The 20,561-nt window shown below is 37.6% G+C and overlaps 1 long non-coding RNA gene across 3 annotated transcripts; it reads left to right on the forward strand.

Moving 5' to 3' along the window:
* The first annotated feature begins 294 nt into the window (after nucleotides 1–294).
* On the forward strand, nucleotides 295–15,792 carry LOC135416947 (uncharacterized). 3 transcript variants are annotated; one of them, XR_010431826.1, is made up of 6 exons: nucleotides 295–908; nucleotides 10,525–10,599; nucleotides 10,731–10,866; nucleotides 11,160–11,274; nucleotides 13,005–13,086; nucleotides 15,224–15,792. It is a non-coding gene; the product is annotated as an uncharacterized LOC135416947 (long non-coding RNA). The 3 variants fall into 3 exon arrangements; XR_010431824.1 differs by having other exon boundaries at nucleotides 296–908; nucleotides 10,731–10,900; XR_010431825.1 differs by lacking the exon at nucleotides 11,160–11,274 and having other exon boundaries at nucleotides 300–908; nucleotides 10,731–10,900.
* Nucleotides 15,793–20,561: the final 4,769 nt, after the last annotated feature.

Genomic DNA, 20,561 nt, shown 5'->3' on the forward strand with positions numbered 1-20,561 from the left:
AATTATGTGCTCCATTCTCTGAACTTCAGTTCAAGATGTCCTTTGGCAAGTTGAGCAACTGCTTGATAGAGTATGCAAAGGACATGACTGATTTTGATAAATTTGTCATGCAGCATGCCTTTGAAGGTGCACTACAAGCTGTGGAACATCCATTTCACCCAAGGTTCCCATTAAGTTTAGTTCTCCTCTCTCTTTCGTAGTGAAAGTGATCTGTAACATATGCACACACCACTCAGCATGTGAAATTGTATAGGCCACAATGAGAGGAAATCAGAGATGGATATGTCCTGATGTAATGTCACTTTGTTAATGGTCACATCTCAAGAGAGGGAACTAGTAAAGGAGCATTTTTCTGAGAATATCACATCAGGCCTCAATTGTACAGGAAAAGTCACAAGGGGCCCCCAAAGAGTTCCAGTAATATCACTAAGATCAGATGCCTTAGGATGTTTAGGGCAGATGAGCTCTCCCATTTCTGTATCTTAGAATGCTGAACTGTACAGGAAAATAAGTTTTTTCAGCCTTTAGAGTTCAAAGAAGCTTGGCTGAGGGGACCCCTACCCATCTCAATCTTCTGAAAAATGAAGGCAATGGAACAAATCATGAGTTAAACTTATACCTGCAACTGTAGTAGTTTTAGTCTAGGCCTTCCTTGGCAACCAGTTTGTAACCAAGGAAGTAGCTATATGCTCAGTATTCCCTACGATTTTTACGTAAGCCAGCATATAAAGAAGAAGGGAGGGGAGGCCTTCACTCTCTTCCCTTCCAGTGGTTCTGAAGGTGCAGGTTCCCCGCCGTTGGTTCTGCTGTGTGAGGGAGTGAGGCCGAGTGAGGCCTTGTAGGCCTTGGGAGGCAGAGGGTGCCGGCGGTCGTTCGGCGCGACTTCTGCTGTCCCGAGGAGAGTAACTGTTAAGATATTCTTTTGCTAATTCTTTATTCTGCTAGTCTCTGAGTTTTTAGATTGTGCATATCTGTTTTGTTTTCTCCCTTTTTGTCCCTTTTTGTCCCTTTTTCCCATTTTCCCTTCCCCTCTTCCCCTTTTCAGGAATTCTACATAATATTCTTACTGTAAATAACTGTAATATATGTAAAAATACATATATATTTTGATATAATTCAGTTGGTTTCAATTTCTCTCAGTTTCTATAGTTTTTTTTTCCTTTGTCTAAAGGGGAAGGCAGGGAAAAGGCTTTCACTGAGCTTTGGAGATTTGGCGGGAAGCCAGCTCAAAACTTGCTCAAACAGACAAGAGATCTTGCTAATATATTGCAGTCTAGGCTTATCACTAGCCTTTCACTGATCCCCCTGGAACAGTCATGTGAGTTGAAGGAAGGGTTGCTACCAAGGGAACCTTCTCTGCAGAAAAACCCTTCTTCTCACTTCTGATGCAACGAAGTCCAACTTGCATATCTGGGAGACTCAAGCCTTATCTATTCTGCGAGATTTTCCTGAGAACTTTAAGACTGAATAAATGTTCTGGAGCAAAGGCATTTACTATCTTCTTAGATACTTTTTACAAGTACCCTAGAAATCTACTTTTTGAGAAATATGACCATCGTGCAGATTCTCATGGAAATACGCTGTAAGCATTAGTAGAGCAAAATGATTTCATTAAAAATCCTAAAGCAAGAGAAAACATCATTGCAGATCATCAGCCTATGTGTGAAAAAATACAGAGCTATTCTATTTTGACTTCCTTTCAGGACAGAGTGCTGCTATTGTGCTTGGCAGTGTTACATAAAAGTAAATCTTCTCTTAATTCTTAGTTTTTCAGAGAAGAGAAATAATATGGAAGTTATAGTACAACTATACTATAGTGACAAGTGTACTAACTATACTGTACTATAGCTAGTGTAGCAACTGTAGAAAAAAGTACGCTTATTGTGTATAACAATAACTACCTAAGACTGATAGATCATTCCTAGAGGTGTTTAAGGAAAGACTGGATGTGGCACTTAGTGCCATGATCTAGTTGACAAGGTGGTGTTTGGTCATAGATTGGACTCAATGATCTCAGAGGTCTTTTTAAACATAGTCGATTCTGTGATTCTGCGATCTTTTTCTGACAATATTAATGAATGTAACCAGTTTATTAAAATCTTATTTTACTATAGCATGATAAAAAGGTTAAGGGGAATAGGCATCACAGTGCTAGAAGGTTGCAAAAGAATTTTGCTACCATGAGCTCATAATTTTACTAAACAGATATTTTGAATATATCATTCTTATCTAACCGATACCCAAAGGTTATTTGCATGATGCAGTGAGATTTCTTGGGGAGGTTGACTTACTGAGAGAAAATTAATGCATATTTTGATTAAATCACACTCATTGGTTGTGTATATAATAGATAAATTTGAAAAATGGTAAATAAATAATACAATTGAATAAGTATGGCAAATTGTGATATCTAATGTACCTCATCACAGCATTTTGTTGATTGTTATTTAAATATACTTTATTATGGTTGTTCCTTATGGCAGGAGTCACTTAAGAGTATTTTTAGCAGGAGATCTGCTAGAAAATGCCAGTTTTTCAAAATATTTTTGAGATATAAATTTTTAGCTCTTGTCCCAAAGTATTTATAAAAGCAGGATAGAAAAGGATATCACAAGTAAATCTAACTCCACTGGTGTGAAAATACTAGCTTTCTTCTTAAACAGGTGCTCAGAGTCTTTATTTTTGTTAAACTTCTGTCTTTTCGGAATATTCAGCTTTATTGCTCTTGCTTTCTTACATAAAATTGCCTTTTTAGCTAGTGTAACTCAGTGTTACTTTAATACCATCTTTCTTATATTCAGCTTTATATAATGTTGATTTTGCTATATATGACATTATTTCTCTGGAATGGTTAGCCTTATCAAAATGTCTCTTTAATCACTGCTGTTTAGTTCATTATTTCCGTATCACTGTGATGACTCCTCAGGGAAGGCAACACCTGTCAGAGGTTCACTTTTATAAAATGTGCTTGTGTAATATTGCAGACATTAGTGTTTCATCTCAGTATTTTCTGCTTTATAAGCAGAAGACTTCATCTAAAGTTTCTACTTCATCATACCTAGTTTTGAACTACTGTGATATTGAAGAAAGAGTTATGACATGGTCAAGTAAAAATCAGAAATTCTCAAGTGGAATAATTATTTATAATAATCCTTTCAGTAATACAGGGCATGTGCTTTCTTTAGGGAAATAACCCTTTTTAATAATCTTTAGGGAAATAACCCTTTTTAAGATTCATTTACTCAAGATCTGATTTAAATTTTATCTAGAAGGTTGAAGGAATTTTTTCAAATGTACAAAACTTTGGGACCAAGTAAACTGTCTTCACACTGCATGGGTAATATGCTTCTCCTGTTAAATTTTGTGCTTAGAATGTGGCCAAAGGAAGGAAGTGGCTGAAATGAAGTCATCAACAGAGCCCCTGAGCATGCTATTGAGGTACTTGAGAGCAGTGCTGCTTACAGGCATACTGTCTCAAGCAGTACAAACAACCACAAAAACTTCCTGAAAAGAGGTTATATCAAACGCTCTCAGCAAAAAAGTTTAACTTCTAAACACAGCTGATCTGCTTAAAGGAAATCAGTCCTCTTGCACCAGAAGCAGGGAGGGAGTAGCAGGTTTACTTCTTCACTGTTTCTGTACTTGTGGCTACTAATACCATAAATAGGTCCAAATGCTCTAATATTCAACACTAAAGCAATAGTTTGAAAAGGATGTGACCCCAAAATAGTGTTCAACATTATTTGCACTTTGAGAGAAGTTTGTATAATAAAAACCTTGTACGTATCCGTTCATCTGCTGATTCACGCAACTACTCAGTGACTATTATAGGTTCCCGCTTCTCCCTGCACAGACCAGCTTCTGAGGCAATCTGCTGGTGATGAGATGAACAGGTGCTACTGCTTCTCTCTCTATACTTTTGTTTGGATGTTATGAGAGGTGAGGTTCTCTGAATTTCTAGAAATGTAACTACATGGGCACACCACAGATGGATAAGAAGATCAGGTGATGAATTTTTCCCCTCTGATACATCACTAGATCTCAAGAAGTTAGGAACATTTTCTTGTGCTTAGAGTAGAGGGTGAATATAATCTATTTGCCTTCATAGTGCTACAGATCTGTCAAGCCTTAGGTATTATCTCTCATTCTGATATATTTAAACTATAGTTCATGCTCTCCAAATATCTTTTGCTCATGCATTGACTGCATTGTTTCTTGGTCTCTGGCCCCTTGGTGTTATATATGATAAATTGACAGATACAGATACTTCATATTTGCTAGCTCTTTCACAACCACCGTTTTACAGGAGGCTAGACTAAACTTTTTTCCCTAAAATCTGTTTTATTTTCTTTAAAGATGAAAGCTGAGATTCTTTTATGATTGCCAGCATCCAGGGAAATGGGGATTTAAGAGAAAAACCTTAACACCATGTCAGTGAAAATATAATCAGAGCCCTCCTTTGTCAAAGGTTCCAGTAGGACAATGGTAGCACTTTGTTGGGAAGCATTGTGGGGTTTTTACACTATCTTTGATGTTATGAAAAAACATGTCTCCTGTTAAGGTTCCTAACCCATAGCACAACCTCAGCCCTCTGTGTTCCAGATCACAACTGATGATATATAAGATACCCAAAACTTGAGGGTAATATATTTCTTTCATAATCACACTCGACTGACAGTAATAGAATAAAACCTATGAGATGGTGGAATAATTTTCAAAAAAATTAATCAAAATGCTGGATTTCAGTAAAGAGTATCTTTGATGCAGCATGTGTGTGGGGAGGGGAGTTGATAACCCAATGGAATTTATAAAGAATTATGTTCCTTGTTCTGATTCTTACAAAAAGCCTTCAAACACACATGGAAAGATATTCTTTCTGTAATGCATGTTTTACTACAAGCTTGTTCACAAGCATAAATACATCCTCACAAACTCTCACACAAGGAACTAAATCACACAACTATGATTCATTTAAACTTTCAGAAATCTAACTTAATTTATTAATTTATGTATTAGTAAAGGGCAACTAACAGCTTCACGGTGATCTCAGCTGCTCTGCCCACATTCTATACCAAATCTGATGCTTGGAAACTGCATTCCCAAAACTGCCATCTCTTTCACACACTGTACACACATGCTCAACAGAATATGGTTTATGAAGATCTTTTGCTTAAATAAGCACAAATCAAGGATTCAGCTAACCATTCAACAAAAAAAATTATTCCTATTACAGTCATTGCTTCAGTCAAACTTGACAACGAAGGATTTAACCTGTTATAGAGACAGGAAAATATTCTACTCTTGCTTTTAAGCCTTTTTCTTCAAAAACAACACTCAAGTACAGAGATATATGCCTTTCCAAACAACACTTCGTCATGTCTGCTGAAGAGGAAAATAACCTTTGCTGTGAAACACGTTTTCTTTACAAGCTTTTGCTCTCAAAATAATTTATTGCTGTTAAATTCCTCCAAAATCTTCTGAAACAGATATATAAAATATCCATTGTAATTGCTTGAACCAGTATGTGAGACCTAACTGAGATTAAAAATTGGAAGACTATCAAGCAAAATGCAGAAAATACTAAAATGTTTAAGTTCAGTCTTTTTCAAAGGCTGAAGGGCTCTAGAAATTAGAATTAGTAGCTTGGAATTGCATGAAGTACTAAGTTTTTGCAATAATTCATGCTTAAATAAAATTGAAAAAGGACAGTGAAAAAAGAGCATTGAGTTAAACTTTTTTGTTTTCCGGAGAAAGGAAGACCACCAGTTGTAGTCATACAAAGTGAACAGGATTCCTAATTGGTGTTACTTTTTTTGCCTTTTCTCTATGTCTGTTACTTAACCATATCCAACGTCCAAATTAGTATGTGAAAAGTTTTCTTAATGCTAACAGAAGGCTATTAAGACAATAGATGAAATACTGTCACTTCTCATGGTGTCTCTCTAAACAGTGTATGGGCCAAGTTTAGATAATTGATCATTGTGGCTTACGTGGGTAGAAAGTCAACCTTTGGGCTTTAATCTGAGACATTTGAGTGAAAAGTGAGTGTACTACTGCCTGGATGGCTACGTGTGATACTGGGTTGTTGTGTCAAAAAGCAAGTCCATCCCAGCTACTCCATTTTCAAAATGATGTGGCTGGTAGTGACTCACTTTTACATATGAGGCGTATGTGTAGTATAAATAGCTGTATTTTCTAAAATGAAAGTGCTTCATACAGAGAGATCAAGTGTATTTGTGTACACTGAAAATTTTCCTATCTCTATAGCAGCTGTTTATAACTTCACACTGAGGAAGGGGAAAAATATCATGCCTTGACTATGACACAATTTGGAAAGCTAGGTTGATAAAGGATACTGTCCATTCCAAGAACAGCATCTTTACCTTCCCACTCTCCCATTTTTTTAAGGAGCAAGCCCAAAAATTAGGGCTTTCCCCTAAGTCTCCCTCCTTAACCCATCTCTTTTCCCCATCATTTACCTTCACAGGGCAGGAGTTGTATGCTTATAGCCCTTCATCTTTGATACAGCAACATTCAGCTTTGCCTGTACTGTTGAGAAGACACAAGCCAAACATGAAAAGCAATAAGAGCTTGACAGATCTAGTTTGGGTGCACATGTAAAGCACTGAGACAATGAGAGAGGGACAGCTGCTTCAACAACTGTCCTTAGGACTTGGAGTAGAGTAGGATTCCTCTAATTACATGCATAGAAGAGTCTTCACCTAAGATCCCTCGTTGAATCAATGCTGTATTATGGCCTACCATGAAGAAACATATTTAACTCTCTCTGTCTAGAAGTGCATTTTGTTAAACACAGATTTCACAATTTCAGATATTTCCAGGGGAGAAAGACTGCATGTGGGAAACAGGGAGACGGGGGCTAGATGAAAAAACTAGAGGAAAATAGACTTTTTGGATATGATGCAGCTTTACAGAGAAGCTCTGGTTTTGCAGAAATGGACAAATAACTTCCCAATCTCCAGTGCATGCCTGTAACTTCAAATTCGCAGCCAAAGGCTAGAATGCCTTCCCTAGTTCATCAAATATAAAATTCCAGACTATATCAAAGTACAGCAAATGTAACAGTTACTTCAACATCTTCTAGTGAAAAGACACTAGAGTTGTCTCATTTTATTTCTTTGTTTTTACATCATTTCATCAGGCAATGTCTCAGCAGGAGTATTCAGTATTATTCTAGCCAGTGGATTACCTGTACTAGGTGGGACATTCATTCTATCATGATTGAGGTGAAATTATTATATTAACAGGAAGACAATCAAAACAAACAAAAAGCCTCCCACGTAGTTTCTGGAAAAAAACATCCTTAGTTTTTAGCAATGGCACTGATAGTAAGTGCCACCGACTTTTAAAGAGGTTTAAACACTCCAATGCGTTACCACATTTGAAAGCAGGACCTGAACATCTAGTTGACTCAAATGCATTAGGAAATTGTACACAAGGTTAAGCTAGATAACCAGTTTATTTATTTATTTATTTATTGTAATTGACATGCTTCTCAGAACCATTTTAAAACATACACCTCTTGGGGTTTGACTTAATCTTTTATGTATAGCATTGTTGTGAGCCCACTGATCATTATTTTTGTTCTATTGCTCCCACCTGGAAAGAATGAGCCTGTAATTGAAAAGGCAAATTTAGCATTTATATTGGTAATAACACAGTTTCATTGCCATTCTCCCCAAAAAGAATTTGAACATTATGGTGAACCATATCTCATTGATAAGTGAATAGAAGGGAAGTAAAGCTTTCTCATTACCAGGTCCTCATGAGCCAAGTCATTTTTTTGTTGAGCAGAGCCTTCTATTGTGCTGTAACAATTACTTTTGCTCCCAGATATGATAACTCTTTGAAGCTGTACCTGGGAGACGCACACGATCTACATTAGCAGGGGAGTAACACAGTGTTGGCTGATAAACTAATCTCATTTGCTGTGCACCTGATATTTTATTGTGGAGGTTTTTTTCTTCTAATGGTGAAAGCCATGGACTCTGAATTGAATAATTTAACTCAGCAGAATAAATTACTTAAATAAAAATTCAGTTTGAGATTATAAATTGCTTTTTGAAACTTCTGTTGAAAACATAATGCTTTAGCACTTTTTAGCTAGCTAGAGATTAGAGGAGTTTGAATAGAGTCATGTTATGCCAGCAGGTTTGTATGTATGTTATTCCAGGACACCATTTCGGACTAAAAACTTTCAGTAAGCTCCTGAATCACACTGTGATTAGAGGGATGGTAAGCAAGGTAGTGAAACTTTCTTCATTTATCATAAATTACAACTAACATTTGAAGATAAAACACATGAAATACTAGTTGGAGGGTTCATTCTGAGAAATTATTAATATCATAAAGTTCACAAAATTACTGACTGTCACAAAGTGGATTTGCTACTTTTCTGTACTCTATGTGCAGAGTAAACGCATATGTATACCTAAACTGGCAAAACAATCTAACCTGTACCTTTAGCTCTGAATTTAGGGAAGTATTTTCCGAAGTAGCATGGATTTTAAAATATCTTGTTGGTTAGTATTATACCTGAGTGGTTTTTGGGTTTTTTTGACCAACCCATACTTGTGATTAACAAAACCCCTTATTGTTGTGTAAAGTAACTGTCCCTTTATACAGTTGTACCATAGGACACAGGTATCTCATGCATTCAGAGTCAAGTACACATTGCAGGACATGTAGAAAAAATTAAAAAGTAAATTTAAAGCTTCTATGTGCTCATATTCAAACAAAAAATCCATACAAATTCCAGTACGAATCTCTGTTTTGCTGAGACATTCTCTATTTCATTCATTGTACAGGTAAAAGTGGGCCCCCTGACTTCAGACATTGATCAAAATGCCAATATACTTGATGTCAAAAATTTGTGCTCTGAATATTAAATAAAATTATTCTGACAAAGAAGGGAACAGAAGATTATACTTCTATACAACTCCATGATCCTTTCCCCTGGAGAAAATTAATAAAAAAGAAAAATATGTTATGCACACAGTGTTCATCTCTGATACCTCTATCTGCTCAAAGGAGCAAGTGGACACAGTCTCTCACTAGTCATGGTTATCTAGCCTGAAGAGCACCATTGTATTTAAAGGTGTGGAGGCAAAAACACTCAAGTAACTGGAGAGTTCTGGCCTCTTCCATATCCACTGAGTTGCTTCAGGCAACAGAGCTTTTACATCTGCTCATGGCCACTAAATTACCTCTTTGCATGCATCTGGTAGATGCATGAAATTTATTTGCATGAAATTTTTTTGGTGTTATCCAGTTTGTTCCTGCCTCACTTTTCTGAAGACTGAAGATACGAAGGACAAATACTGAAATGCTGTTCATATGCCAGTATTCAAGCTGTGCCATTTGTTGGCCATCTTCTTCATCAGCTGCCAGTCAGAGTTTTACATGCCTGGGTAATGCAGCTGCACACTGGAAAGCAGAGATGAGTTTTTTTAAGAGCTTCCAACATGTCTGCTTCCTTTCTGAATGCTTTGGGCTGGTACATCCTGAAAACAGACACTCACATATCCCAAGGAGAAGTCAATAAAACCTGTACGTGGCACCTTTTCTTAGCTTTGCCTCAGAGGGCACTGCATGCTGCCACACTTCAGTTGTCCTTGCTGATTTTACGTCCCAGCTGGGTAGGGCTCGCCACTCTGCTCACAGACACCTTTATGCATTTCACAGTGCTGAGGCTCAGCAACAACCCTGCCACTGAGGGTATCTACAGACTGATTGCTCTTTCTTTGAGACTGTTAGGACCAGCAGCTCTTTTCAGCCTCCTCACTTTTTTCTATTCCAGGCAATCCAATCATTTTGACTCTCCAGTTTCACTTATAATTTTCTAAGAATATCCATCTGTTTCATACACATTCTCCTCTGATCACTACCAAAAAAGGAAAGAACATTACCCGTCCCACACAGCTAAGGGTCTGAGCATCATACAGCACTTGTAACTGTGTAGAATGTGACTGTCACAAGTAGGAAAGAATAAATCAATAGTTACGTGAAAGAAAATACCTGTTAATCCTGATGCTATCTTATGTCACCCTAGGCTGCGTGCTCCAGACTCTGCCTGCCCTAAGTTAGGTACCAATGTAGTATGACAAGCAAGAACAGGCAGCCTGACAGTTGCACCAAATGTGGTCTGAATACGGTTTGAAAATACCACTTGTGTTACCAGACCTCTCTAATAAAGCTTTAGGTGCTGATGATTGTTGTCTTTGTCCACTACTGAGACTGATTTTTCAAATGGAATTACTGACATTCATACTCCTGTTTAGGAACTGTATGTTACTAGTAGTAGTCTAGTGAACACTGTTAAATCAGGCACTGTTATCCATGCACTCCATGTGCCACTCCCATCAAACTATCTATACTAGAGGCTGATGCAACCCTTTATTGTTGAACTTATCCAGAAAGAACCCTTCTTTTTTTGAAGAAATTCCTCTGTGGGTTTCTCTCCAGGTTTCCTGGGTAAAAGTAAGATTTCTTAATCTCATTTAGGAAACGCTGTGGCTTACCAGGAGACACCAGGTGTGATGGTCCCTATGCAAATATGCACAGACATTCAGTATGCAGGTAAGTGGATTAAAGATTAATTTATCCTTCCCTAAGAACCAGTGAAAATTCTCTGCAAACTCACAGAAAGACATATTAGCAATTTTTTTTCAGGTGATAATTGCAATTAAACTTTATTTCACTTGCTTCAGGTAAAATCATCATCTTCAAGGAAAATTCAGGTGGAAGCACGTTACCACCCAACAGGCTTTTAAGCACAGAAGCAGAATCCTACTGGAGAAGTTTGCACTATGAAAACAGTTACAATATTAAATTGCTCACAGGCAGGTAAAAGCCATCACATCTACAGATGTGGACAAAGGTACTAACGTCCATGTGATTTGCATAGTATTCTTAATTAGCTTGGAAGTTACACCAGACCAGCAAGATGACTGCAAAAGAATAATTCTTCTAACCAAAGCATATAGTCTTTGGAAAAACTGTTCAATTCCTGGTTTTCATCTGCCTTTAATAACCTTACTGAGCTGTTTAAAAGTAAATCTGTGAACCAAATTTGTTTTGTAATTAAAAAGTGAGTTTTAAATATGATTTGATGAAACAAAACTCCTCTTTCTATTTAGGGTTTCCCGTGAAATTCTGCCTTCTTACACAGATCACGAAATGAGGACCTCGTAAATCAAAATAATACCATGAAGAGCAGTATTTCTTAATGAACAACAATTACGTGATAGGAAGGTATGCTGAAAAATACTTACAAATCAAGCCAATGAAGTGTTGTGAAGAAATCTTAGTTTCCCTCCCAAACACTTCAAGAGCAGAGTGACAGTACACAATTTTGTAAGAGGCTGCATATTAGAAGTGTCCTGCCCAGCATGGGATCAGATTTTTGTGCTCTTGCATCTTATTTACTTGCTCTCTGATGGAGACATTTCGTACAGGGTGTTCACTTGATGTTTATAAAACAGTATAGACACTATGCTACTTTCTTTTCAAAGAATGTATTTTACTGCTGTTATAAGGCAAGAAACTGTTTTTCATCCTATGACAACCTCAAACTGTCCTTGTAGCCCTAAAGCTCCCTTGCCAATGAAAAGCACTGAGTTGCAAACGCTCCTAAGAGGACTAAGTGTCTTTCTAGGCTACTGGGTCAGTTTTGACACTTAAAGAGATAATCCAGACAGATCTCAAGGGGATTGGAGAGGAAGCCAACAAGTTGATCCTCCTAGGGAAGGAAAATAACAGCAACTCTTTCCAAAAGCAAAAAAATCTTCTTTTTGAAAGATTCTCTAAGGGACTAATCCTCAGCTAACCTAAGATCTTAGTATTTAAAAGCACACCAAAAGAAAAGATCTACACTGAAACAGTGCTCTGGTAGAGTGCATCAGTCCAGAAAGCCTAAGCTTGCAAATATGTTATAATCACAAGAGTAATATGGCCAAATGTTGGTAATGAAGGCTACCTGTAAATATGTACTCAGGGTGAATTCAGCATTCCAAGCAGCCATAAAATAGAGTTCTAATATTCTTACAGAAATTAAAAGCAGGTACACTGCCTATATGAAATGCTGGGAAATAAATTTTTTCTGCCAGCAGTGTGCAACCTGCATTTGATTATAGCTAAGTCAACTTCTTTAAATAAGTACTGAAGCAGTGTCAGTGTCACTGATCCTTTCTGAGGGACTCCATTAGAAATCACATTAATGAGTGAAGGAATAGAAGTACTGATCTGTATCACTCAACTCAATGTGAGTTGATACCATACCACAGACAAGTTGATGTCTTGACTTTTGTCACCTTGAAGTCTGCAAGTGGTCTAGGTTATACTTAGCTTCTGCTTACTGAATCTAATCTTATTTGCTTTACTTTCTTCAATAAATCTGTTCCTCAATAGGACAAGCAGGAAAAAATTATTGCATGGTAATGATGTTCCAAGTGGTCCTTTAAAGTTATTAAAAAAAAAAAAGCAAAGCAAGTATTTCATAGAAAACATTGATTCAAGAAACTAATTTTCACAAGTCGTTTTCTCTTCACTATTTTAGCATTAATCAATACTTAATAATGAAAACATGAAGTTTCAAATTTGCTTCTATTTCCAAATCATGGTACAATGTTATTACATACTGTAGAAAATCTGAAGCATTATTTTAAAATAAATAATCCATCACATATTCTTCATTTCTATGTCTGTATTCACTAATGCTGTGGATACAAACCCATCTTTTTTCACTTGCATGGTTTCTCATACAGTACCTTGCAGAGCTGATTCACCTACAGAGAAGTTACCAGAATTTTTCTACTTCCTTTACACTACAAGTCTTCAGTATTTTTGGGAGCAGTGAGCTACTGGCTTTTCTTTCACTCCAATTGCCTTGAATCCAAGTGAAATAGCAAAGCTGCTGGATATGTAAACCATGCAATTCAGTTGCCTTGGCTAATTATTACATGTCATTTTTAATACCTTTTTAGAATGGCCAACTTTTTGGAAAACTTTATTATTAAAAAGCCTGAAACCTTCTTCAAAAGAACAATTTTCCTCTGTTTGTATTGGGTGAGTAGCAAAATATTTTGCACCTAACATAATTCTCTCTATATTTTAGATCAAAAATTTAATAATCTAGTTAAAAAGGAGCATGCAGACATTTTTAAGGATTAAACCACACTCATTGGGAAAAATATTTTTAAAAAATCACTTTTATCAGCATCATGAAAAGTAATATCAATTGTCATTCACACACATACACACACACCTTTCTTTGTACTACTGTTCTTTCTTTGTACTACTGTTTGGGTTTTTATCCCTTACTCAATTCATTGTGATTTGGCACCAAATGACACAACTGCATTCATTGTTCAAAGCCGTGTTTTTTTACACCACCTTCACAGGCACAAGCATGAGGCCCTCCTGCAGTCTTCCATGCCTTCCTGTTCCATGTTGGAAAGGAAAACATGCTAACATTATTCCATCACGGAGGCATGCAGCATGTGCAGTTGGCTCACGAAAGTGCAAGCTTAAAGTAATATTTGAGCATATTCAGGCATTCCAGTTACATTATCTCATCAGGTTATTTTCAAGAGAGTAAGACCATTTGGAGAAGAGCCCTAGGCAGAATGGCACAGAAGCTAAGGATAAAAGCTCAGAGGCACGGCAGAGAGGGCAGGACAATGGGATCAGAACTGCTGGGCACACAAAAGAAAACTGGAGACTTGACTGCAAGCCATTCTTTCCCACTCAGACTTGAATTTCCCTGCTGGGGTAGCCAGTTGACACATGTCAAAGCAGAATCCATCTCCGTCTTATAATTTAGACACTGTGAATGAACTTAGAAAACAGGGAAAATGTGACTGCCTGTGTAAATCTGTGGTCACTCCAGACCTTGTTGCACTATAGCTTCCTACAATTGCAGCCTTAGAAATGTTTAGGAAGAAAAGGAAAAGTAAGATCTAGGATCTGCTTCCCTTCCCTCTCCTTCTTCTGATCAAAAAAATGAAATTTTAAATAGGATTTGGAAAATGAATGTTTGTCTAAATTATAAGAGGCTCACAGTTTCGGTTCAACATCTGTTGCTTCCTTTGAGAGGTTTGGGGAGTTGTCAAGGGTTTTATTTTTTTTAATTGAGCAGTTTAATTTTTTTTTAATTGCTATCGCTTTATGATATTGGTATAATTTAACACATTAGGATGATATAATGACCAGACACTGCACTGCTGCTTCACTGAAGAATAGCACACAGCTGCCTGTGCTTTGTACAAGTAAAGGATTGAAAATAATAGCCTTGTGATGAAAGCACATTGAGTTGTTAATCACTTTCTAATATTCTGTGCACAGAAATATTCTTGAGATATCTGAAATTAGACACAAGAGGCAAAAGAAGACATCGTTTTTGAGTGGCCATGTGACAACTGTGGCCATCTAACGATATGTGTGTAGAAATTGCTCTACTTGAGTCCACAGTAGAAAGAATACCTAGCCTTTCCCTGTTTGATACATCTGTCAAACCTGTAATTTTCATTTCAGAAGAGTAAGTACCAAATAGTATAGAAGACGACGATTCAGATGTGCCAGTGCTGAAATTATATAAGTTGGGGAAAGTACAAAGATATAATATATGTATCTCAGAAGAGACAAATAAAGACAAAAAAAAGTAAAAAATAGCAAAGGATCTGAACAGATTCAGAAACGAAAAAGTACACTTTCTTTCTGTGAATCTACTGCGATATATTTCAAACATGAAGTCATTTCCAGACAGTATAGCCTTCTTTAAGAAACTTAAGCCAGCATTCAGCTTACATTGATCAGTGTCTTGAGTGCATTAAAAAGAATGGTTTGGACAAAGAGTAAAAATCAAGTTTTCTATAAAGGACAAGCATTCATTAACATATATCTGTTTATTGGAATAATCTTAAGATTTAAGATAGTGAACATTAGAAATGCCATACTAGTTCAGGCTTATGGTCCATCCTTCCCAGTATTTGCTCTCCGGTAATGGCAAGAGTAGGTGCTGTATAATAAAAGCATGCAAGCCTGCACACTCTCTGTTGTCTACCCCCTCCACACTGTCCTAGCCTCCACGGTGTGAGTTTGGTTTTAAAGTGAAGCTTGTTAAAGGGTGCCATCTCTGTTTACTTCTATCAGTTTAGGAACCTACTGCATGTGATTATTCATCTCAATTTTTTTTTTTTTCTAGCCTGCTGATACAACATCCCATGAAGTTCATGAAGCTCACTGCTAGACAAGAACAGTACTTTCTCTTACCCATCCTGAACTGCTCTGATAGTCACTCTGCTTTTTCACGCGGCCCTTGGCTGTACCGCTGTGGGATTTGATCACCAGCAGTTCAGCATTCATCACTGCCCTTGTGGTTTTTGAGACTCAGCCACATGGCTTCTTCTAAGGACTCTCCCCTCTAAAATGAGCACTCTATTCCTTTCCTCAAAACATAGCTCTCCCAAGCTTTTAACCAATTTAGCTGCCCTTCTCTACCTGCTTTACCTCTGCCACATGTTTCTTTCAGTCACAGGCAACACAAAGTCATGCTAGCAGACCCAGGACCTGGGTGAGGGTCAGCAGACAGGCAGTATGTTTGCAGAATAGCAGCAAGCTGGGAGGAAGTAACATGGGGTCACTTGAAACATACTGCATTACATCCCTTCCAAACACCAGACTGCCAAGACCAAAGGAAGGGGAACTTCCACTTAAAGAAATATGCATATTTGCCTATTTTATTATATAAAATAAACATATGGATGGGCTATAGAGGTTTTCCATCCTTTCCCAATGAGTTCCAAATGCTAGACTCTCTCAGCTTGCTATCATCTGTGACATCCAAAGTTAGTAAGACAAATTCGTCAGGGGCAAAAAAGATGAGTCCCATAGTACATTTTCTGATACTGCACTCTCAAATCTCAGCTTACCCTTCTTTATGGGAGGCTCTAAAGGTATAATACAGTAATATGAACTTTTCCAAAAAATTAGAAATTAAATTGACTAGCACAAAATCATTTGCAAATCATTCAAATGCATTTGTAATACCTAGTTTGAAATTCATGCTGCATTACTCAGTCACCCAGCTTATTCATACGGGAGTAATGAAACTGTTATCTGACTTGCATATTAACTAGTCTAGTACAAATCAAAGTATACATCTGACTTTCACCTAACAGTTTTTGATTGAGCTGCAAGTTTCAAGATTATGACCAATTTAAGAGGAAGGTGATTTGCAAAACTAGCCACCAGAGCCCTACTTGTAAACTTTTATAGTGTGCATGTAATTAAAAATTTGCTTCCAGCTTTGAGCATTCATGCTTCAAAAATATGTTTTCCACACCTCTTATTACAAAAAAAAAAAAGGAATTTTTGGACAAAGGTTATTACAGTCAAGTTAAGACCAGCCTTCAATTCAAAATCCACTGGGCATATTGTAATAAATCTGAAGTATAATTGAAATATGGGTTTCTTTTAGAACTTAAGTTTCATACTTAATTTGAAGTAGAGTATTCCTCTATGTTGACTACCACACAAAGAAACAGAAATAAATTTGAAGTAAGCTGAAAGACTGATAAATTTTTATGGTTTTTATCAAATTTGGAACTTTTGTTGTTCAGATATACTGACCTTCTAAACAACATCTAGCTGTTATGTGACAGACAGCTTACTTTTACCTGTTACTGTCACCTAGAGACAACAGTCAGGCATGCAGGGCATTTTCTGAATGTGTCTTAATGGCAGTGTGTGATTCAAAGAAGAGTATACAAGAGAAATTGTAAATATATACAAATAATGAAAAAACATTTAAGTTTTGTACATTTTTGACTGTTAGAAGATTTTAGAAGTTCCTAAAATGACAACACAAATACAAAACAACTACTGAGTCACCTTCTTAAAAGGCTAGTAGATCTGTATTTTGGTATTGCTGACTGTACCACTGTATTCCAAATATTTGTTTTCCTCTACTTCCATCTAATAAAACTGATTTCAATCCAAAACACATGATGAATTTGGGAGGAAAAAAAAGAATACATTATGAGATCTCAGTGTATCAGTTCCAAATATATGGTTTACAGGACACCATTTTGCTTGCAAGATCTTCTGATAGTCTCAACTACAGGAAATTAAATGGCAGAAAACAAAGCATTTCCCAGAGTGTTAGTGGCTCAGCATTGCAGCCTGTGAAACAAAGCAACATAAGAACAATATTGCAGGGAGCATTAACTCATACACTCACTAGGCATCTAGTATGTGTGATCAAGTAGAGAAAAAATTTCCAGCTATAAGTCTTTCGTTAATGTTTTGCTGTTCTAATTCAGAACCTTTTGGTACTTTCTCACTTTGCAATGAGAAAGGAAACCACTGTTAATAACAATGAAGAGGCTTTACTTGTGAAAGATAAGCCGGGATATTGCCTGAAACAATGACTCACAAATGTAACATTATTTACATCAAAGGCATTATCAGAGATCCCTCTTACTTTTCTAATTCTTTCTTTTGTTCTGCATGTCACCTTTAATAGACTGAAAGTCATGCTTCATCCTTTGTGGTGGAGGGCACAGGAACAGATGCGAAAGACACAACACTTCGGAGCAGGGAGAAATAAGTCGTCCTGTGTTTTAATAACAAAAACCCAGAGCAATCACCTACAAAGAATACACTAATGATATTTGAAATTTCAACCCACAATTGTAACTGGGCTTCTATGTCAAAACTGGTCACAAAGTTAGGTTTTATTCTAAAATATGACTAAGAATAAATGCCATACTTGCCATAGAGGAAGTGACTCTAGTATCTAGACTCAGGCTCTGTCTGCTACTGGAGCCTGCATGGTACATAAGTAACAGACAACAGTGGTAAGGGCCTTGTTTCTGCTCTACTCCATATTTAACAAAGAGGTACAGAATGTTACCTTCACTTTGGAACTAAGCATTTGTGTAGGTATTAGTCAATCAGCTAGTTATGATATTAGCATGGACTTATACAAAAAATAAGGAGAAAAGTTTACCTTAAATGAATTGCAGAATCCAGGGCACCAGAGGAAACCAACTCTAAATGAAGAATTTGTCTGTGCTAATATAAACACTGAAGTGCATCACCCATTCGTTAAAGCTTTAGGAGCCTTTTTGAGAGAGGGCTAGGGCTCAAAACACAACTTTTGACAAACAGATTGGGCACTTGCAATGTAAGCAGAGACCAAGTAGCTTCTGAGCAGCAAGGAAACAGAGCTCCCTTTCACATGCTCTGAATCTCACCTCTAATCTTTCATAGCAGTGAAATATTAAAAGAGAAATGCATTCACAGACAAGGATCCCCAGCCTGATGGAGGTGAGGTCTTCTCCCTTGAAAATGAGAAAGACTAGCTAACAGGTGTTGTAATGTATGATCTGATACTTTTTAAAAAAATAACCTCTGCAAGCCTATCAGGTAGGAGGAAATTAAAATTGCATTTCTTAATTTCTGTATTTATGCTGTTGTTACTCTTTTGGCCAGCATTCAGAATAAAAACCAACAGCAATTCCATTCCACCCTGTGCTCCAGGAAAATCTGTTCCTGCTCAAGGGTTAGTGGGACAGAAACAGGTAAGTGTTAAATGTCAACTATATGGTTGTGATAGAAGGTTAATGCAGATTTAAAGCCAGTATTCCATATCATGCAAGGAGAGCTTTTGTTTTCTTGTAACAAAAGCATGGATGCATAAAAAAATACCAATTTTTCACTACCAATATAAAATAAATTGGGATATTTTTAAATGCAACATTTTTTTTTCAAGACCAAATTTGGTGAAAGCTCATCAACAAGTCTGTGCAAGACCATGTTATCCATGAAAATTGTGAGTTGGACACATTCATGTTGTTTGAAAAAAAACTCCTGCACTCCAACATTTGGGACAACAGCTTTGGGTTTCCCATTTAAAAAAAAAAAAAGAACAAACAAACAAAAAAAAAAAAAAGCTGCATTTTTTTTTAAATAGCAAGTACCATTTTTTAACAGAAGTACTTAATCTTTGCTGTGATCAAATAATAACTTTTCAACCGTGTAATATGACAGTAATACAGTATTCAAAATAAGCAGTTATGAGGTAAAATTATTTATTATGAAAACAAAAATGTAGAGGGAATAAAAGAAAAAAAAGTGAAAGACATATTTTTTAAGTCATGCCTGTATCATCAGCCTGGAGATCCAATGTCAGGCTGAGGTGGCTGGGTCCCTCCAGGTACCCCAGCCAGAAGCTGGGCAGCCCCTGCCCTGGGCATCAGGCACAGCTCTGGTAATGCGATCAGGCTCTTGGCCCTGGATGGAGCTGGAGTGGAGCCAGGCAATGACTATAAGGGCAGGGGGTGCCCTCAGGACACTGCCACTCCCTTGTCCTCCCTGCTCCAGCCACAAACTCCAGTGATGGCATGGTGTGGAGCCAAGATGAGGAAGGGGAGTAGGACATGGAATGTCTGTCAGCACCCACATGGGGCACTAATGAGCCCATATAGCCCCAAGTAGCCCCTCCTGGGGCTTGCCCCACATCCATGGGCCGAGGAGCTTTATTTAACCTCTGCCAGGAAGGCTCTACTTCTTGCCTGAGTTGTGTTGGAGGATTGCTGGGTTCTACCTCAGCTACAGCCCCTGCCTGGCCGTGGAGCACCTTGATCCTGGCCTGGATCTCAGCCTGGCCCCGTAGCCCTGCCTGGTGCTTGCAGGACCTGACCTTCACCTGTGGTTTCATTTCCAGGTTGGTGTCACACTGGCTTCACTGCTGCTGTATTTTCTTACAGTCTAGGCTTGTGACTCAATCTGCCTGTTGTTTCCAGATCTGTCTTGCTTTCTGTGTTGGGAGTGGTGGACAAGCCTAAGCTGGTGAGCCCTGTGCCCTACAGTCCCACTTTCCTTAGGCAGCAGCCATGCTTTCAGTGCTTTCTGGTCGTAACCTGCTGTTCCACCCTCATTTTTGGTATTGCAGCATATCGCTTCCAGGTGTGGCACAACAGAGGTATTCCACGCACAGCTGGAGCTTAGCTGGTAACCAGCTGTGCTATAACAACAGAAAGGTGATTTTGTTACTGCCTGGTTGGGGGAAGGTTGTATATTTATTATGTTTATTCTCCTTCTTTTCTTTATGTAGAATACATTATAGTAAGACAAATTTTACTGAGAATGTGTGCTTATACACATACACTTGAAAAAAAATCCACAACTCCCACGACCTTAAATAAATTGCAATTTCAAATTCTAATGGTTGAGATCAGCTTATGTGTTTATACTGCTCCACTGAGCTAAACAAGAGAGCATTAATAGTTGTAGAAAATAAAGTTTTGCGTATCAAGGAACAATAACTGTGTGTGGGACAGATGCTATAGGCACAGCCCAGAGTGTCTCAGTTGCCAGTTATTGTTAACCGGCTCTAGAATGTCAGGTGAAAAAATACACCCCCTTAGTATCAGGCCTCCAACAGGCATCAAAAAAAGCCCACTTGAATAGTATTATGGCAATTCCCAAAAAATACTCTGCAGGCCTTGGTAGTGTAAACATATGCCCCAGCAGTA

This window comes from Pseudopipra pipra, chromosome 1, assembly GCF_036250125.1.
Source record: "Pseudopipra pipra isolate bDixPip1 chromosome 1, bDixPip1.hap1, whole genome shotgun sequence".
NCBI classification, from domain to species: Eukaryota; Metazoa; Chordata; class Aves; order Passeriformes; family Pipridae; genus Pseudopipra; species Pseudopipra pipra.